General features: G+C 32.1%; 1 protein-coding gene across 20 annotated transcripts in view; it reads right to left on the bottom strand.

Moving 5' to 3' along the window:
* Rdgb (retinal degeneration B) overlaps positions 1–20,328 on the bottom strand; it is a 40,136-nt gene extending 19,808 nt beyond the window's left edge. For 11 of the 20 annotated variants that reach the window (XR_014425405.1, XR_014425408.1, XR_014425407.1 and 8 more), the window contains exon 1: positions 1,334–1,582. The gene's annotated coding sequence lies outside the window, so the exon portion shown is untranslated. Of the gene's footprint in view, positions 1–1,333; positions 1,827–1,928; positions 2,249–13,266; positions 13,301–20,092 lie in introns of those variants that run through there. The other 9 variants (XM_083038870.1, XM_083038867.1, XM_083038871.1 and 6 more) reach the window with 9 other exon arrangements.
* Positions 20,329–20,979: the final 651 nt, after the last annotated feature.

Here is a 20,979-nt window from a genome sequence, read left to right as displayed (position 1 = left end):
GACGAAAATTGAACAAATTAAAAAGAAAATAAAAATCATAATATATAAGCATGAAAATAATTTCTTCTCTTGTCATTTTCGTATAAAAATATACTACTTAATGCAATAAATTAAAAGTGTAATAATATTATTGATACTATTATTGTTATTGAAACAGTCCTCTTATCGTTTCTTGATTAAATATATCAATCGACTTTTTTTCACTTTTCTTTATATTTAACATTTTGTCAGCACACAATGTTCTTTCAACTAATATCGGATATTTTACAAGTCATTAATATCAAAGAAATTATTTGACATTGAAAATTAAAAAAGTGATAAACACATGGTGCTTTCCATTTAACGACACAAGTCGACACAAGCATCATTCTATCTTTATTCTCATAGAATATATAGAACAAAGATAGAACGACGCTTGTGTCGACTTGTGTCGCTAAATGGAAAGCACCAACAGTAAAGAATTTTTATTATTATATATTCAAGCTGTCGCTGCACAAGTTTTTTTTGTCAATAAATTAAATTCTTTGACAGCGTGTCGTGTATTTGGTTACGGAATATTCGTGGCATACAAACCACATCGATTGTATTATGTGTATATCACAAACTGAGCTCTTCAAATGCAAACTGCTATATCGCATCCTTTTCGATGCCGGAAATATTCCGATGTTTAGTCATAGTTAAAATTAGCCATTAATAGCTCGAAAAATAAATCGTTTGAAGAATAAAAGATTCAAGTTTGTTCATCAAGCAGTTGCAGTCGGTAAACAGTGTCTGTTTATCAAGATACATATCTAGCTATATACATACACTATATGTAGATGCATAATTGATATCAAGTACAAATGAATAACGGATTATATGCGCAACGTCGAATAATAAAAAGTAGTATTATTATTACGCGCGAGAGAGAGACAATTCCCGATATCTATATCGTCTACAATCATATCAAATATAAACGTATAACGAAACTCTGGTATTTTTAACATTTTCGGTTTTAGACCGAGCGAGAGACTATAATTGCATAAAAAAAATATCATTCAACGTAACAATTATCGACATTATCCGCTTCCGCGTAAAGTAAAGCGTCCAGATAGAAAGAAGAACGAGCGGGAACGTTTATTTATACGCGCAGCGATCAGCCTCGCGCAAATTTAAATTAAACTTTATACGTCGCGCCACACGAAGATATTAGCGACTGACGACGATCGTAAAATTGTACGAGATTCTACGTTCGCTTTAATCCTCGCGCTAATAAACATTGCACGCGCATTATTCTTACTCGATATTACGTAGTCAGAAACAGAATATGAATCATGAAATGTCAAACATATACCATTTAACATGCGGCGTAGTTTCCGGAAGAAATATTTTCAAATCTCTCTCTTTGCGAATCTCTTTCTCGTATTCCGATTACATATGGGATTATTCGTTCGTCACAATTTTGCGCGAAAGATACGCGTATTTCGCTCCATCAGTTCTGCGCGAAAACTTTCAATCACGCTCGCTGAATAATAATTAATCCTTCGATCAATACCGTCAAGTTTGCTCCGATACTCGTTGCTTCTCGTACAGGGGAAAATCTCTGTAAATAATATCCTTAAACATCTCCGGAATCGATGACACAGTACAATAATATACAGCTTTTATCAATCAAACTCCCTACTTTTTACTTCTCTTTGTCAAAGAAAATTTCGACACGGCTTATATCCATACGATAAATGAACGATAGAAAGAAATGTGTGTTATTGTCTTACGATCATGTTTATTGCAATCATGTTTTCTCAAAGCAGAGAAAAGCGATACAGTAGCGACAACAAACTCAAGTATTTACTTAAATCTCTCGTACAAACGTATATAATAAGATGATGCATATTATATGTCGCGATCGGTTGAATTCTTCAGCACTATTTTTACATCATCAAATTTACCTCGACTCGATTAGCGAAAAGAAACACCGTTCACGTGTGTCACACTTTCTCGAAAGATTTACGCAAATTTAATTGATCGAAGTAAGGAAGAAGAGAAAAAACATGTGACGAGCGATGTCAGAATGGAGACGGTGATGGAGATAGCGATTGAAGAGTATATTGAAGGGCGGCTGGGGGTGAAATGACACGTCGAGAGAAGCACGCACAAATTACGCACACGGATACGGCGACGCGCTGCCACCGACTGACCCGACACCCGACACTCGACTGCGACGACGGTACACGACGGTGGAGGTTGCTCGGTTGGCGGCGCGAGGCGCGATCACGCCGCGCGACGCGCGACTCGTCGAACCCGCGAAATCGGAAGAGCTCGTAGTATCCCCGACCCCGAGCTCACGCGGACAGGGCCGTAAATTAAACGGTGCCGATCGACAAACATGTGTGTTATTTCACGAGCGTGTGTGTGACAAGTTACATACGCGTGGCCGAAGAAATTTGCATATTGACAGTTGAGAAATTGAGAAGAGACTCTTCAGAAAACTTTCTTCATCATTGAGATTTAAAACAGTTGTTTATCGTATCGAAAGATGTAGTATAATTGCATACATAGTTTCGGATAAAAATATATATACAAATTCTTTGTATCCTGCATTTGATAAACTAAATAAACAAATATATATATATAAATCTGTATAAAAGGAGATTATACGATTTACAGAATCAATTTTCCCCTCTTTTCAAAGAATCCTATCCGTGCTAAACAAGAATAAGTCGTCGCAATATGTGTATTGTACGATTTGCGATAAAAAATATATAAACAAAAGTACGATCGTATACGCGCGTCTTTAAAACGCCAACTGGTGGTGGGTGAATCGTGAGGAGATTCAGATGCGAGGGTGAGACAATTTCGCCCCCGCGCGTATACGTATCGGATACGCGAGATCACCGTACGAGTAAAAAGGGGGAGGAGATCGTTTCGAGATAATAGAGACGCGATACCGGAGATTAGTTGTTAGATGATAGAAATGTGACGCCGGGGTGGTTTAACTCACCACTGCCCCGGAGACACAACCACCTCGTCGCGGTCGCCTCCTCCGCCACCTCACCCGGTCTATTGATCGTCCCCGAACAACCAAGAAGGCGCGAGACCAGCTGCGTCCCACTCGCGATCTTCTCCCTCCAGCTAGTTAATAACCGCCCTCCCCCGCGAGAAGACGAGATCGAAAACGAAGGCGTGCGCGATCCTCTCCACCTTTTACCCTTTACGAGGATGTCTGTTGTCGCCCCGTGTTCTCCGATTTAAGAGATGTATATACATACATGCAATGTCTCAAATATATGATATATCTCGCAAAATTTTCATCTCATTTCGAGAATTAAGCTTCACTCTGTAATTTTTCCGACAGCTTTTTTTTTTCGCAAACTACATATACATATCTTTTGGATCCTAAAAATCGAAAGACCGCGTCTCGTCGCGCAATAATTTATTCATTTAGAATTTAGAATAAAGATTTATAAAATATTCAGAAAAGTGATTTATGCGAACATGAAGCAATAATATATGTACAATATTCAAATACGAAATAATACGATGTTTTCACAAAAAACCTTTTTATTTTAAAACTTTTATATAGCAGAGCGACTATCTTTTTATAATTTCAAATAAACAAGCAGCCTCAAATTATATATGTATATATGCTGAAGTTAGTGTCGAGTACGATCGCTTTTATGCAACCGAGACTGAACTCGCTTCTATGCAGACTTAATATTTCACGTATAATTTTTCTATCTCTTTCTCTTGCGGACGACGAAGATTGATTAAAAATTAAAACGACTACCACGCGTATGTCGAACAGACAAGTCATCATATTCCTCTCGCCTCTATTTCCAGCTGCCACTAGCAGGATCATGCAGGATCACTTCGACTAATTGCTCGTCTTCTTGTAGGATATTTCATTCGGATCCTCGACTTCATAACCATGCGGTGGCACTGGATTTTTCACGGGATTATGGAAAAGCGTGTGATTACCATCGCCCCAAGGAAATGGCTGTTCAAAGAAACGAAAAATAAAAAATAAATAGAGATTTCTAAATTACACACATTCGTGAATCGAATATTTTAAGGTAAAATAATATTTTTTTCATTGTCATCGCAACTTACTATCTGTTGGGTAAAGCTTTCGGATAAGGCAAACGATAATAATTTTACGGCATCTTGATTTTCAGATGGAATTAAATTAATGTTTCAGATAGATAAATTACGATTAATTAGCTTAATTTTTTTAAAGTTACTAAAAAGTCACGGTAGACAATATGCTATAGAGTATAGAGAATAAAATTGAGAAAAATGCATCTATTTACACATATTTAGAAGCTACAGATCGTAAAACTTGTTTCTCCGTCGTTTTCTCGTTTGAAAATTGCACAAAATGCAATAAGAAATGTAAAATCTAAAATATATAAGTGAATTAGAGTAAGGTCAATGAAATCATGGGTCTTCGTTAATCGATAACAGAGACTGGGAAAATAGGTCTAGCTGTTGAAAACGCGTACAATAAACTACTACAATATATATAAACGCGAATAAAAAAGTGTCGAGAAATTTAATGCGAAAATTTAAGAGCTTGTTGAGCAAAATCCAAATGTTTATCTCCTCAAACGTTAGGCAAAAGAGCAGTAATTGGTCGTGCAATCTATAATCTAATTTTTACGAGCAACCCGAAAGAAAGATGATCCAAACATGACAGATAAATAATTTTACACATTTAAGAAAATATCTAATATCGTCGTCATTCTTTAACATTCTAAATTCTCGTTCGTAAAATCAACTACAGATTCGTTAAAAAAACTATACGGTATATTTATGTGAGATTTCGCCAATGTTGGCAACAACGATAGAAAGATTTTTCTCCAGTCCCGGACAGTGTTGACAAATGATATTGAACAGAACCTTAGTCCGACGACACATGTATGGAAGATTCAGGAACGGCTCTCTCGGCTGCTTCGCTTTCTCTTTCTCTCGTGCATAAGTAATCGCCGACATGATCACGATCAGAGGCAACGCAAAGAAGAGAGACAGTCTTCGCCAAAAAACGAGCTTGCGCGGCTCTACAATCGGTATTATTCATTATTTCATTGCATATAGCATATACGATTAACGTATCGCGACAAATTTCTCGGCAAAAGTTAAACTGCATTATTTCCTACATTTCTTTCGACAATAAATTAAATTCGTATTATCTACCGTATTTTATCAATTATTTACACGACATAAAAAAAAATAAAATATAAAAAATGTGCTAAAACAAACTAAATATTTGTGCAAAATGTATTTAAAATTTTTAAATATATACATACAGAAATATTAAAAATATTTAAAACTATAGAGAAATATGAAAAAATCAATTAACAATAAGGTGATTATTTTTTTTATTATTATTTTTCTATAATCATCCCCTTTTCAATACACTTTTCACACCATTGCACCAACTTCTTTATTCCATTAGAAAAAATATGTTTTTGGCTGTGCTTTGAGCCAGGAATGCACCGTTGCTTTGGTCTTATAGTATTTCTCATACAACATACAACCCTGACCTTGCTCTCTCTCTGATTATCATGGACTATCTCTGAAGGACCTCTGACGTTTTGAAAGAATCAAGATTTAGGATTGGGATGACTTTAACGAGGTCAAAGAAGCGATGCATTCCTGGCTGAAAGCACAACCAAAAACATTTTTTTTCTAATGGAATAAATAAGTTGGTGCAACGGTGTAAAAAGTGTAAGGAGGATGATTATGTAGAAAAATAAGACATATATATCATATGTATCTCAAAATATTTAATTTGCTGTAACTTTTTGAAACACCCTCGTAGAAATGTGCGATAAATTTAAGATTTTCCTTTTTCTCTCTCTCTCTCTCTCTCTCTCTCTCTCTCTCTCTCTCTTTTTCTCTCTACATGTAATTCCGCTTTCTTGTACTTTCTTGTGTTTATTTTTCATTTCGATATTAAATCATTGTTCGCAATTCTAATCTCACTGCATCTCGGAAATCTCGGAAGATTCATGATTTCAAGTATACATAAATTTATCGCAAAAATTCGAAATACATATGCCATATGCGACAAAAATTGCTAACGTTACCGGTATCCGGATCCGGATAACACGTTGGCGGCTTAGAACAAGGACATGGCGGATCCTTCTTAAGTGAAGGATACGGCGTACAAGGATCATCATCCGTCGTGGAAGAGCACGTCTCCGGCACAGTTCGCGATTGACAGTTCTCCGATTTCTCGAACGCGCCAAACTTTTGAAAAAATGTCAAACGCCACAAATCGGATAATCGCTTGGTACGAGCGAATAACGTCATGTCATGTATCGCGTTACAGATCTCGGCGGATATGTCTTAGATACACCCCTTTGGAGTCGTTTTCTCAAAGGAATTTCAAAAGATTTAAAGATCCTAACCACAGGAAACTGTCGTTCGCGTCTGAAGTCAACGTCACAGTCTTCGCGATAATCGATTGATTTATTTGCAATAATTTATAAATAAACAAGAAGAATGAATATTACGAATTTTGGAAAAATTTGAAAATTATAAATAAAATTCTGCTTGAAATTTTGTCGCAAATTATAGAGCGACTAAGCGATAATCTCAGAAATTTTAGAAATTTTATGTATAAAATATACTATATAAATACTATCACACGCAAAGATAGACAGAATCTATAACTTGGATTTACAAGTACATACACTATTACATTTGAGTGATAGTTAAACTTTTCACCTACAAAACTCTGAAGACAATGTCAATATATGTTTCACTCATTGTCAGCTGGCGCGGATCTAACAATAAGAAGATATCAAAGAGAACGTGGGTTCCGTTTAGGAGTTTAGGTTCTCCAGGGAGATGGGATTAATGGCAGAGTGCACTTAAGCGCGAAGAGGTGACGCGCTTACGAACGAGTGCATCGCGCGATAACGGAGAAACGTCGTTTAATCCGCGCTTTATCGGCGCGCCGTTACGTCTAGGCCAGCCGGAAGCTTCGTAAACAGCCGATCCCGTCACCTATGCATATCGCAATTCTCACCAAAGATATTTCCCCCTTGTATTGATACACCCCCTTGAATCAAGTATTTTCTCGTTCGCGAAAAATTCATTCGAAAACATATTTTTACCTGATGGATAACGATAAAAACAATGCAATTTATTATATATTGTTCACTCGAATTTTAGATCGAATTTGAGAGACAGACATGAAGCGTACGCAATAATAAACATTTGTAATTGTGTTTTTGGAGACGATTTTTCTTTAGCGAAAATGTCGAGACAGCAATCATTTTCTAATTATAAATGATTGAGAAAGAAAGAAAAAATTTTTTTCACAAACTTTAATTAATTTATAAAATCAAAAGATTAATAAAACTATACTTTTCTATTAAAAATTCAGGTAAAATTTATACTTTTATATTAGAACTTTAATTTCACTCTCAGTTGCAAAATGTAATAGAAACGAATTTCTCAACTTTTTCGCCATAGAAAAATTAACTCTAAATTAACAAGAGAGAATCTATAAAAATATTAAATTAAAATTAATATTAAAACTATATTTATAGCGTTTTTTTTTCAGAGACATTTATGCATGTATAATATTCCGAACACTTTATAATATACTATATGATAAAAGAAAACTTTATATTCTATAAAAGATCAAAGGGACTAATTGGGACTTATTTAACTCCTAATCGGAATATCCGGCGCCAAAGAGCTCATTGCTTTATTTCTCTTCACTTTTATATATAAAGAATTAAATATCAATCAACTGATCGAAAATAAGATTGTTCAAACGAGCCGATGACAAAAAGAGTCGCATTTTTCGGGTAACATTTTTAATTGATGTCTTTAATTAACGTCTGTCTCTCGAAGATGTTGTCTGTCTTTCCTTTTCGACCGTATCAGATAGGATTTTCGGAATTCGATACAATAACGTGCTGGTAATGCCGGTCTAACGTTTGACCTTTCGCGAGACGCAAAGAAAAAGTGCAACTGCGTGTGTGTGTGTGTGTGTGTGATATTCCGGGTCGATATTAATGCAATAATTGCGCGCGAAAATATATCAAAAGGGCTCTGAACGCATCGATAATGTGGGATCGTTAAGATAATTATTATTAACCCAGACAGACCTACATATGTAGAGAAGAGTCTTTTTCCGGACAAAGTAAGAATACCCGTTCTCTTGACTTATGTATATTTGCACGACTGCTAGAAATGTATTATGCAATTTTTATGCGAGATTTTAATACATATACATATACACACGGATTTACGATCAACGACTAAATTTTATTGTAAACTTGATTTTCAAATGGAAATTTTTATCATGAATTATGCATTTCTGCGTCACATTGACAGAAATGTCATCCGCTTAGTCGTTTATCCATTTCATTGATAAATACATGTATGTGTGAATATAAACGCACACGTCCTCTCCCTCGGCAAATAAATTCTTCGAGGATACGATCGATCGTGAGCGTTCGTGTTTCAACATTTTCTACACAGATGTAAGATTTTTCCGACTTGTTTTGGTTTCTCGCGGATGATGGCGAATTATCGTTGGCGAACGAGCAAAAACAACACCGTCGGATTCGCAGGGGATTGCTTCCTGGGAAACAGGGATACGTCGCGGTGACTTGCGCGGTAACCTTTGACATTTCGAAAGGGCGGGTCGAAGTCTCCTTTCCACCCTCCGAGGATAGACACCCGTTCTCTCCCCGGTGACCCCGACATCCGGTCGAAATGTATATACGGCGCATAAAAGATCCACGTTGTGTAATTTGCAACTTACAAATGCATTTCGACCTCGTCCTTGTAAAAACTTGATGTGCGAGAGAGACTTTGTGCGTTAATCTTCTCTCTATACTTACTTCCTTCCTTCCGATTCTTTCTGAAACTCTCGAGTGTAACGCAAAGATGCCCGGGCATTTTCATCGTCCCGGTGGACGTTTGTATCCGTGAAAAAATGAACAAAGCGCAGAATGAATGTTTAAAGCGTACCTTACGATCCCGTATACCGCACGAAAAACATATACATACATATATGCTGCTTCTATTTGTTAGAATCTTGCAGAAAACGACTTTTACTGCTTATTGTTAGTGTAATAGAAAAATACGTTTCCTATAAAGAAACCTTTACTAGAAACTTGTATATTTTAGTTTTGCTTTAAACTTTTTTTCCCCGTGGAACCGAATATAGAGCGCGTTTGGGCACAATTGGTGAATAGGACGATATTTTTTTCTTTTATATATTGAAAACTGAAGGTATTTTTCCACTAAAATTTAATGATTGTATTTTCTTCTCACAATTTTAAATATTTTATCGTTAAATATCGCGCGAGACAGGAAAAAATATTTCAAATTAAAATTCTATTAATATATAAATCCATTTCTAGGATTTTGCCATTTATTTATATTTCTAAAGTTCGGTTTAAAAAATTTATATATGTATATCCCCATATCTTAATAATTTTGTTAAAAGAGATTTAATATTTTTTACAAATAACGCATGACATCGCATGTACATCAAAGACACGCGTATTATATTATAGGTATTTATATCCTATATATAGAAACAAGAATAAATGGACTAAATCGAAAACTATTGACTAACAATAAATCGTAGATGAGTATAATCAACGATGCGCGGATTCAAGAATCCGTGAAAATCATAAAATTCTTCGAGACAATGGATTCTGAAAGTTGCTGCGAAAATGAAAAACTCCTGGCTTTGAAGGCAGAAGAAAAGTTCCAACTATAATAATATTCAAATAATTACCAGTATCAAGTAAAAATTGATTGTCTGAAAATTGCAAGAATGAAAAATTGTTTGTAATATAAAATAGAAACAAGAATTTGTAAAATTAAGAATTTACGAATCTGAAATTTACGAAGAAAATTTGCGGGAATGTAAAATTCATTATCAATCCTAAATCCATTTGACCTCCATTTCCTACATTTATTTCAACCGTCAATAAGCTGTCGCTTCGGAGAGACGAACGCGGTAGACACTGTCGGAATAAGGTAAACCTCACTTCGATCGTCGATGTCTAATTATCGCCGACCGTAATTAATAACGAACATGTGATGCGGTTCATCGTATTTCATCGTTCACCTTCGCGAGCCTAATTGCATTGCCTGACGTGCGAGATTCCGAGATCGCGATGTACATGCGAAGCATATTTCCGCACAATATACATAAAAGCGTAACGAGCTTATTCTAACACATAATTAGACCACCTGCATAAGTAAAATTATTAATTCAATTAACGCCTTTTCTGTTGACATTTCGCTAAAGCTTTCCGTATGTGTTTCAAACTATCGTGAACTAAAGATTTTTGCGCGTGCAATCTCCTTCTGACATAAAATGTTGCATAATAATTATTTATATTTTTTATACCAAAAAACACAGAGCATATGAAGACATTACGAGAAAAAAATTGTTAACGTTATAACAGATGTATAAAATATTCCAAAATATCATCGGACATCCTATAAATAGCAGATTCTTTGCCCAATTGTGAAATTGATTTTTCCTAATAAAAAATTATCGAGAAAGATCACTTTTTGTACATTTCCAATTTTTTCCATAATATGTCCTTCCAACTAAAATTCTATTAAAATAAATTTCATTTATAATTAATCGAAGAATGTATATAGTCAATCTCTTCAAAGATTAGTTTATAAAAATCACTTTTTTTCAATCGGTTATAATTCGGAAATTATTAATACTTTGTTATTTTTGCTAAAGAAAAATCACCTCCAAATTGACCAAAGAATCTGCTATTAAAAGAACGTCCTTTCGTTTTGAGACATATCGTGTACAAAAATAGATGAGAAGGTAAATCCCATTATTCTCTTTATCCTGAAATTGAAAATCTCACATCTGTTTTTGTTAAGGAGCTTTCATCCGGCCGAAAATTGGGACGAGCCTATACAGACTTAATCGATTTTCCAAATGTTTGACGTCACTCATGACGTCTCTTAAAGAGAGATGGGGAGAGAGAAAGAGAAAAAGAGAGTTGAAGTTCGCTGTCGTTCAACTAAAGTGATGTCAAAATTGTGATGTTCTCTACCTTTGCTGACGGCAGTAACATCAGGTAAACAATAATGAGATATACAAATGCGGTTATATTTCCCTTTCTAAAAACGGCAAGTTAAGTAGATTCTCGCAAGTATTGTTGCCTCTTTTCAGCGATGCTGATTGGCTGTCTCGATTCGCATTGTGCGTTATATTCCTAGCATCAAGAAGCTGTCATCGAGGGTTAGCAGTTTGACAGTTTAAACAAAATAAAATAATATGTTTTTAATAATATATTTTAATACTTCAAATTCGATTAATATTTTTGACAGTTATCAGCTGATGTCTGTCAAAAAATATTAATCGCAGATAAAGTATTATAACATATTATATTACTTACAAAATATTATTATTTTAATTATAATATGTTGTAAATAATATAATATGTATTTATAATATATACTTTTTTTCCGCGCGATTAATATTTCTTGACAGAAATCAGCTGATAATTGTCAAAAATATTAATCGAATTTGAAGTATTATAACAAATTTAAAACATTAATATTATTTTATTTAATTTTATTGTGGACTAACTGTTAAACTGCTAACCCTCGCGATGAGCGATGACAACTCTTGATACTAATATGAATACCCTATATAACGCACAACGCGTATCGAGATAGTTGATCAGTGATCAGCATCGTTGAAAAGAGGCAACAATACTTCGAGACTTTCGAGAATCGACTCAACATGCCTTTTTTTAGAAAGGAAAAATGTATTTAAATAAATAGATATTTAGATATAAGTTTGTTTGAATTCTCAAGAATGGAAAATTATTTTTAATTTTCAATACTTGGATATTTAAGATTTATTAATAATATTTAAAAATCGTTATTTTTATTATAATATCTTATTTTATCAACTGTAGTAATAAACATGTAGTTTGAATAAATTATTTAAATAAATTATATCATGAAAATAATTCTAAGAAGCTTATTGAGTTACTTTTTAATGGAATTATCTATCTACATGTTTATTACTACTGTTGATAAAATAAGATATTACTATAAAAATAAAGATTTTGTTTTATATTATTAATAAATGACTTCTAAAATGTCCAAGTATTGAAAATTAAAAATAATTTTACATTATAGAAAATAACAAATTATAATTGTGAGCTAATTAACAGTCAAATATCGTTTAATTTCTAAGCTATTGTGCATAGAATTATTATTATTATTAGAGTACCTTACAACTAGCGGAAGTGCCGGCAATTTTTCTGAACCCCGACTCTCGGCAATAGTCATAGATATTAACCGCAATATAAGTCGATATAGCTTATTATTCGCAACATTCTCGTTGCAAAAATTTAAAATTCAATAATATACTCAGCAGGCCTGCAGAAACGCAGCCAGAAATATGTAAAAAGACCTATGTAAACATTAGTAAAAAATAATAATAAAATATACACTCTCCTTCTTTTTCTCTCGAAAAGAAAAATCTCTTCAAAGAAATATCAAGTATTTTAATATTTATGAATATCATTGATTAAATCTTCAAAATAATCTATTATATTCTTTGTTTCGCGACAAAATATTTATTAAATATTATTTTACTTTGTTTTAATTAAACTAAACTTTATTTTTAATAAACTTTATTAAAGTCAAGTTATCGATAAACTTGCATAAATAAATTTGGAGAAAAAATAAAATTAGCGCATTATAAAAATAGATATAATTCAATTATTAACGCGCGTTCTATTATATTAATTGAAATGTGTTATAAAATAACTATTAAACATTTCTTATTTTTTATGTTTATAACATATGCACGTCGAAAAAATCTCTATTATGATTTATGATACACATTAAAAAATTAAACACATATATACAATAATTTATCTTAATTCATTAATTTCAAGATAATGAATTTGTGATATATATAATATATATTTATATATAATATTACGATTAATTTGAGAATTTGATTTTTTTAATGTGTAATAAGTATAAAAATAAAAAAAAATAAAATAAATTTAGATATCAAACAATTTGCAAGAATTAAAATAAGAATAAAAAGAATTTTACGATACATCTATTATTGCAATTTATATTATAATTATCAGAGAAAAAAGGTTTATTCCTAATTCTTTTATCTTATATATATATATATATATATATATATATATATATATATGTATTAAAATATTTGATATAATTTTCACAAATACATTACCTTAAAATTTTTTTAAATAATTCAACACTCACCAATTTGATGTGCGGAATTGTAGGCAATGTTAATCTGTAAAATATAAACGTATAAATATGATATAAAACAATTATTAAAATATTTAAATTATTTATAACATTTTAAATCATTTTTTGAAATATTAAAATTAATATTTAAATTTTCAAATTTATTTTAACATTTCAAAAAATGATTATATTAGGCGCATAGTTAACTTTTTTATTCGTACTTAAAGATATTAAAAAACTATATAATTTGCAAAGAAATATTTTTTAAAGAAAGATAAAAATAATAACAAAAAATATTTAAATAAAAATATTATACTATTTACTTTTACTATTAAATATTTTAAAAGAATTTAGTTACGCATTACATAAATAATTAAATCTATATATCTTTTAAATATAATACAATGTAGACATTGTAGTTCACACATATACAAATATTTATTATTAAAAATTATTAAAAATTATATTTATTATTAAATATTCTAAGTATTTCAAAATATAAAATCTAGGATATTTTACATTCATTATTATACAATAATGTAAAATGTGAATCATTACCGCGAAGATAAATGGATAATCTCTCAAATAACAAACGAAAGTTAAATAAATTATAAATTATATTTACCCTATCGTTGCTACGCCGTTGCCCGATGCCTCCCCGGGCTTCCGACCTCTCTCTCTCTCTCTCTCTCTCACTCTCTCTCTCTCTCTCTCTCTCTCTCTCTCTCTCTCTCTCTCTCTCTCTCTCTCTCTCTCTCTCTCTCTCTCTCTCTCTCTCTCTCTCTCTCTCTCTCTCTCCACACCGTTTCGTTGATTTTTCGAAACACTTGCACTCGCGTTACTTTTTTCCGTTCGCGACGTGGGGTGACGTCCGGATTTTAGATATCACATTTTCGACGTGTTTCGGTAAAACGCGAGAATCGCGAGAGCTTATTCGCGCGCGAATAAAACCGATGCTCTGTTTTCGCTTTCGCGTCGCCGTTTTTTTCAAGGCCCACTTATCGGAAGGCCTCATCGAACGACGATGATGCGGCGACTACTTCACGACGCACTCAGGAGTCGCCGATATTCCAAGAAATGGGCACTACATTTCACTATGTTTTATATATCACAATTGAACGACGTAGAAATCGGATCGACAACGCCGAAAAACTCCGAAAATTCGCGTCGAAAGCGCAACGGTAATTCGAACCGCCCGTGGACATAGTAGACTCGCTCATGAAATGGCGTCGCGTCGCGTGACGGACTCGCACGTGCAATCGCGATCGGATTTGTACGATAATTGAGCACGTAAAAACACTAAACTCACACTCGTACTGTCGCGGACCGGCGATGAGCACGCAAACGTCGATCACGAACAACCGGAATTACATCTAAAAATAGCTACTGATGCCAGACTTGCACTGCCAGTTACGGAACGCACAACACGTCGCGGACGCCAAGGTCGTAGTGGTGGGGGGTGGGGAGTGGGGAGTGGGGATTGCCGCCGCGCCGAGCGCCGAGCTCCGAGTCGAGTCGAGCCGAACCGAGCCGAGCCGAGCCGAGCCGAGCCGAGCTCCGAGTTCGCACGTACGCCGCGCCCCGCGACACAACTTCTCCCACTACGTCACTACGACCTTGTCCTTGGCGTGCTGCGCGTCTCGTAACTGGCATAAGCCTGTCTGTTACTAGGTGCATTTTCGGTTCGCGATCAACGTTTGCGCTCTCATTGCGACAGTACGAGTTTGAGTTTAGTGTTTTTACGTGCTTAATTATCGTACAAATCCGATCGCGTCGCGAAATCGTGTATGACATCGTGATCGCGATTCCGTTACGCGACGCGACGCCATTTCATGAGCGAGTTGGAACTATGTACATACATGGGCGGATCGAATTACCGTTGCGCTTTCGACGCGAATTTCCGGAGTTTTTCGACGTTGTCGATCCGATTTCTATGTCGTTCAATTGTGATATATAAAACATAGTGAAGTGTAGTGCCCATTTCTTGGAATATCGGCGGACTCCTGAGTGCGTCGTGAAGTAGTCGCCGCATCATCGTCGTTCGATGAGGCCTTCCGATAAGTGGGCCTTGAAAAAAGCGGCGACGCGAAAACAGAGCATCGGTTTTATTTGTGCGCGAATAAGCTCTCGCGATTTTCGCGTTTTACCGAAACGCGTCTAAATGTGATACCTAAAATCCGGGCGTCGCCGCGCATCGCGAACGAAAAAAATTACGCGAGTGCAAGTGTTTCGAGTGGATGCCATAACCATAAAGGAACGACGCGAAAAAGAGAGGTCGGAGGCCCGGGGAGGCATCGGGCAACGGCGTAGCAACGATAGGGTAAATATAATTTATAATTTATTTAACTTTCATTTGTTATTTGTGAGATTATCCATTTATCTTCGCGGTAATGATTCACATTCTACATTATTGTATAATAATGAATGTAAAATATCCTAGATTTTATATTTTGAAATACTTAGAATATTTAATAATAAATATAATTTTTAATAATAAATATTTGTATATGTGTGAAATACAATTTCTACATTGTATTATATTTAAAAGTTATACAGATTTAATTATTTATGTAATGCGTAACTAAATTCTTTTAAAATATTTAATAGTAAAAGTAAATAGTAAAATATTTTTATTTAAATATTTTTTGTAATTATTTTTATCTTTCTTTAAAAAATATTTCTTTGCAAATTATATAGTTTTTTAATATCTTTAAGTACGAATAAAAAAGTTAACTATGCGCCTAATATAATCATTTTTTGAAATGTTAAAATAAATTTGAAAATTTAAATATTAATTTTAATATTTCAAAAAATGATTTGAAATATAAATAATTTAAATATTTTAATAATTGTTTTATATCATATTTATACGTTTATATTTTACAGATTAACATTGGCTACAATTCCGCACATCAAATTGGTGAGTGTTGAATTATTTAAAAAAATTTTAAGGTATGTAATGTATTTGTGAAAATTATATCAAATATTTTAATACATACATATATATATATATATATATATATATAAGATAAAAGAATTAGGAATAAACCTTTTTTCTCTGATAATTATAATATAAATTGCAATAACAGATGTATCGGTAAAATTCTTTTTATTCTTATTTTAATTCTTGCAAATTGTTTGATATCTAAATTTACCTTTTTTTTATTTTTATATTTATTACACATTAAAAGAATTAAATTCTCAAATTAATCGTAATATTATATATATCACAAATTCATTATCTTGAAATAAATGAATTAAGATAAATTATTGTATATATGTGTTTAATTTTTGAATGTAAATCATAAATCATAATAGAGATTTTTTCGACGTGCATATGTTATAAACATAAAAAATAAGAAATGTTTAATAGTTATTTTATAACACATTTCAATTAATTTAATAGAACGCGCGTTAATAATTGAATTATATCTATTTTTATAATGCGCTAATTTTATTTTTTCTCCAAATTTATATTTATGCAAGTTTATCGATAACTTAACTTCAATAAAGTTTATTTTAAAAAAATAAAGTTTAGTTTAATTAAAACAAAGTAAAATAATATTTAATAAATATTTTGTCGCGAAACAAAGAATATAATAGATTATTTTGAAGATTTAATCAATGATATTCATAAATATTAAAATACTTGATATTTCTTTGAAGAGATTTCTCTTTTCGAGAGGAAAAGAAGGAGAGTGTATTTTTTATCATTATTTTTTACTAATGTATATATTATATATGTATACATAGGTCTTTTTACATATTTCTGGCTTGCGTTTCTGCAGGCATGCTCAGTGTATTATTGAATTTTAAATTTTTGCAACGAGAATGTTGCGAATAATAAGCTATATCGACTTATATTGCGGTTAATATCTATGACTATTGCCGAGAGTCGGGGTTCAGAAAAATTGCCGGCACTTCCGCTAGTTGTAAGGTACTCTAATAATAATAATAATTCTATGCACAATAGCTTAGAAATTAAACGATATTTGACTGTTAATTAGCTCACAATTATAATTTGTTAATTTTTATAAATGTAAAATTATTTTTAATTTTCAATACTTGGACATTTTAGAAGTCATTTATTAATAATATAAAACAAAATCTTTATTTTTATAGTAATATCTTATTTTATCAACAGTAGTAATAAACATGTAGATAGATAATTCCATTAAAAAGTAACGCAATAAGCTTCTTAGAATTATTTTCATGATATAATTTATTTAAATAATTTATTCAAACTACATGTTTATTACTACAGTTGATAAAATAAGATATTATAATAAAAATAACGATTTTTTAATATTATTAATAAATCTTAAATATCCAAGTATTGAAAATTAAAAATAATTTTACATTCTTGAGAATTCAAACAAACTTATATCTAAATATCTATTTATTTAAATACATTTTTCCTTTCTAAAAAAAGGCATGTTGAGTCGATTCTCGAAAGTCTCGAAGTATTGTTGCCTCTTTTCAACGATGCTGATCACTGATCAACTATCTCGATACGCGTTGTGCGTTATAGGGTATTCATATTAGTATCAAGAGTTATCATCGCTCATCGCGAGGGTTAGCAGTTTAACAGTTAGTCCACAATAAAATTAAATAAAATAATATTAATGTTTTAAATTTGTTATAATACTTCAAATTCGATTAATATTTTTGACAATTATCAGCTGATTTCTGTCAAGAAATATTAATCGCGCGGAAAAAAAGTATATATTATAAATACATATTATATTATTTACAACATATTATAATTAAAATAATAATATTTTGTAAGTAATATAATATGTTATAATACTTTATCTGCGATTAATATTTTTTGACAGACATCAGCTGATAACTGTCAAAAATATTAATCGTTATTAAAATTTTAATTATCCAATATTTAAGATTTTATAGAAAAAAATAATGATATTTAGAAATGAAAAAAGTTTTTAATATAATTAATTTTACATAACAAAAAATTAATAAGTTTAAGTGTAAAAGTTTAAGGAGCTTTCATCCGGCCGAAAATTGGGACGAGCCTATACAGACTTAATCGATTTTCCAAATGTTTGACGTCACTCATGACGTCTCTTAAAGAGAGATGGAGAGAGAGAAAGAGAAAAAGAGAGTTGAAGCTAAAGTTCGCTGTCGTTCAACTAAAGTTATGTCAAAATTGTGATGTTCTCTACCTTTGCTGACGGCAGTAACAGGTAAATAATAATGAGATATACAAATGCGGTTATATATTTATATACAAATGGCATGAACGCGACATTTTCCACAAAGAGGAATATTAATCGTAAATGTCCAAATGTTCGTTCTGTTGAGAATGAAAAGCGAGAACGAAGCGCGCGGTTTTGTATGTGATTGAAAAAAATGTTTATTTTCAAAATAATGGCAGAGTAAATGTCCGATATTTTTTTCGATATTTCAAAATTGTTCGATATTTCAAATTTTGCATTTTTTAAAATGAAATGAAAATTGTTATTAACAATCAAAAATGCACGAATCCGTAATTTTTATGCTTGATCTACTACAACATTAATCTATTATTGTAATAAAATAAATTCTTTTATAATAATAATAGTTTTATACAAATGGAATTTAACAAATCATACAAATGTCTTCATTAGACAATAATTAATTATTATTATTATATATAATAAAATTAAAAATATACAATATTGTACAATATTTAATGGGAAAGTTATTCGAATAGAGATAAAAAATGAGATAAGATAATTAATTACAATATCAAAAGCGTATATCGCAATAAATATTGAATAATATAGACAATATTAAAAGCATTCGAATAACTCATATAATTATGTAAAATAAAATATTTTTATAATTATTTTTTAAGAGCACTTAATCCATAGAAATTTTGTCTAGAATTTATATTCAAAAATTTCTAAATTTTATGGACTTGTAAAACATTAAAATTGTCAAATAGCCTACAGATGCAAAAATCAAAATCCATTGTCTCAATATTACAACTATTATTATTATTATAGAATAATTAAAAGATCATAGATCTATCCCCCCTCAAGAATATGCAAATACAAAGTTCAACAAGAGATCCTATAGAATTCATGAAGCCAAGTATCAGGGAATTCATGAATATATGGAATCTGACAATTCATGTGTACTAATCATTCGAAATATACGCAACAGCATTGTACAATAATTTATAATCTCTAAAGAGATATGACTAAGAAGATATAAATTTTTTGTTAATTCTGCTAATTTACAAAACAATATATCATGTATAAGTATTAAACTTGTATTTAGAATCTCGATTCTAAAATCTTTAAACAGTTAATTTTAACTATGAATAATTATTTTATTATATATCTTATTAATTCTTCTAGTTTAATAATATCAAGAAAAGCTGTTTTCTTAAAATTTTATATCATATTATTAGATATCACATGCGGCTATCGCAGAGAAAAAAAATATAATAATAAATAACAATTATAATGTGATTGAAATTCTTTCATTAGTGGAAGTGTCAAAAAATATCATTATTGACATGTTCTCCAAATTTCTCCATCTCTCTTTCTTCTCTTCAATGTTTCTTACACGAGATCACATCTCTCCCCCCCCCCCCCCCCCAACGACCCTTTCATTCTATTCCACCTTTTCAGTGTTCTCGCACATTTACTGCCTATCATCATCGAACGCATTAACGCAATCAACACAAAGAACACGAAGGGCCACCAAATTGCTCGATTCGCACCGTTGTTTTCGCAATATCTGATTACAATAGTATAGTTTCCTGCCGCTCGTGCCATGAAAACACGCAGTCGATTTGTCAAAATACGATTAATTGCCGACTTACCGGTTCACCAATGTAGGCTTTTCAAATTTTTCACCGGCAATCCTTGAAAATCCGGCTCCAAAATCCACTCGCGAGACTCACACGATCACACGCGACGACGATCGTCCGTCCGCAGGGTGTTCCCCGGCATCTTTGCGCGACGACTCCTCGGACTCCGCCAAGGCGAACCAAGAACGTCAATTTCGGTTGATAAGGCAGCTCCTCTGGCGCATGCGCCGTTACGATTAGAATCTCATTGCTGTATCTAGCGGTTTTTCCTATGATGTATATCGAAGAATTATATATTTTTGTTACATAGACACAATTTTATGCATATATATTAATATATTTGCTAGTAGTGATACTATAATTTATTAGTGATACAATAAACAATTGTAAATTTCTTGACAAATTTGGAAATAAATTAGACATTACATTTTTTGCGACATTTCAAATATAAATATCTTCGAAATCATTCTTCAAGAAATTTGAGACTCTAGAGATTTGAGATTTTGTAATAAAAAGATGTAAAATTATACATTGATCTCTGTGTACATATAATGCCGCGTTTACATAACGCAGATGTTCGTGGACAACTTGGACGATTGAATGACCAATGATAATTCAGTAGTTCTCGTACGCAGATCGTTCAGAGAGCTCAACTGTTGCATTTAAAAGTCGCTACATACGGCTACGACTCTTCAATGCAAATACGGATATGAATATAAAACGTAATAAAATATACAAAGTATAGATATTTTATCGGAGTAAGCGTCTCGGAATGATTCGTATACAATTCCATTCTATGTAAAAGCATATCACAGATTCTTTTTTTTTTCTCAGACTTATACCCAATAAATCCATCTCTTTATACTTTTAATCATTCACGATTCAATTGACTGTAATTT

The sequence above is a fragment of the Prenolepis imparis genome, unplaced genomic scaffold (assembly GCF_030444845.1).
Source record: "Prenolepis imparis isolate NDT839.2.m4 unplaced genomic scaffold, iyPreImpa1.0 SCAF_5, whole genome shotgun sequence".
NCBI classification, from domain to species: domain Eukaryota; kingdom Metazoa; phylum Arthropoda; class Insecta; order Hymenoptera; family Formicidae; genus Prenolepis; species Prenolepis imparis.
The sequence above is the reverse complement of the archived record's forward strand: the minus strand, read 5'-3'. Positions and strand labels throughout refer to the sequence as shown.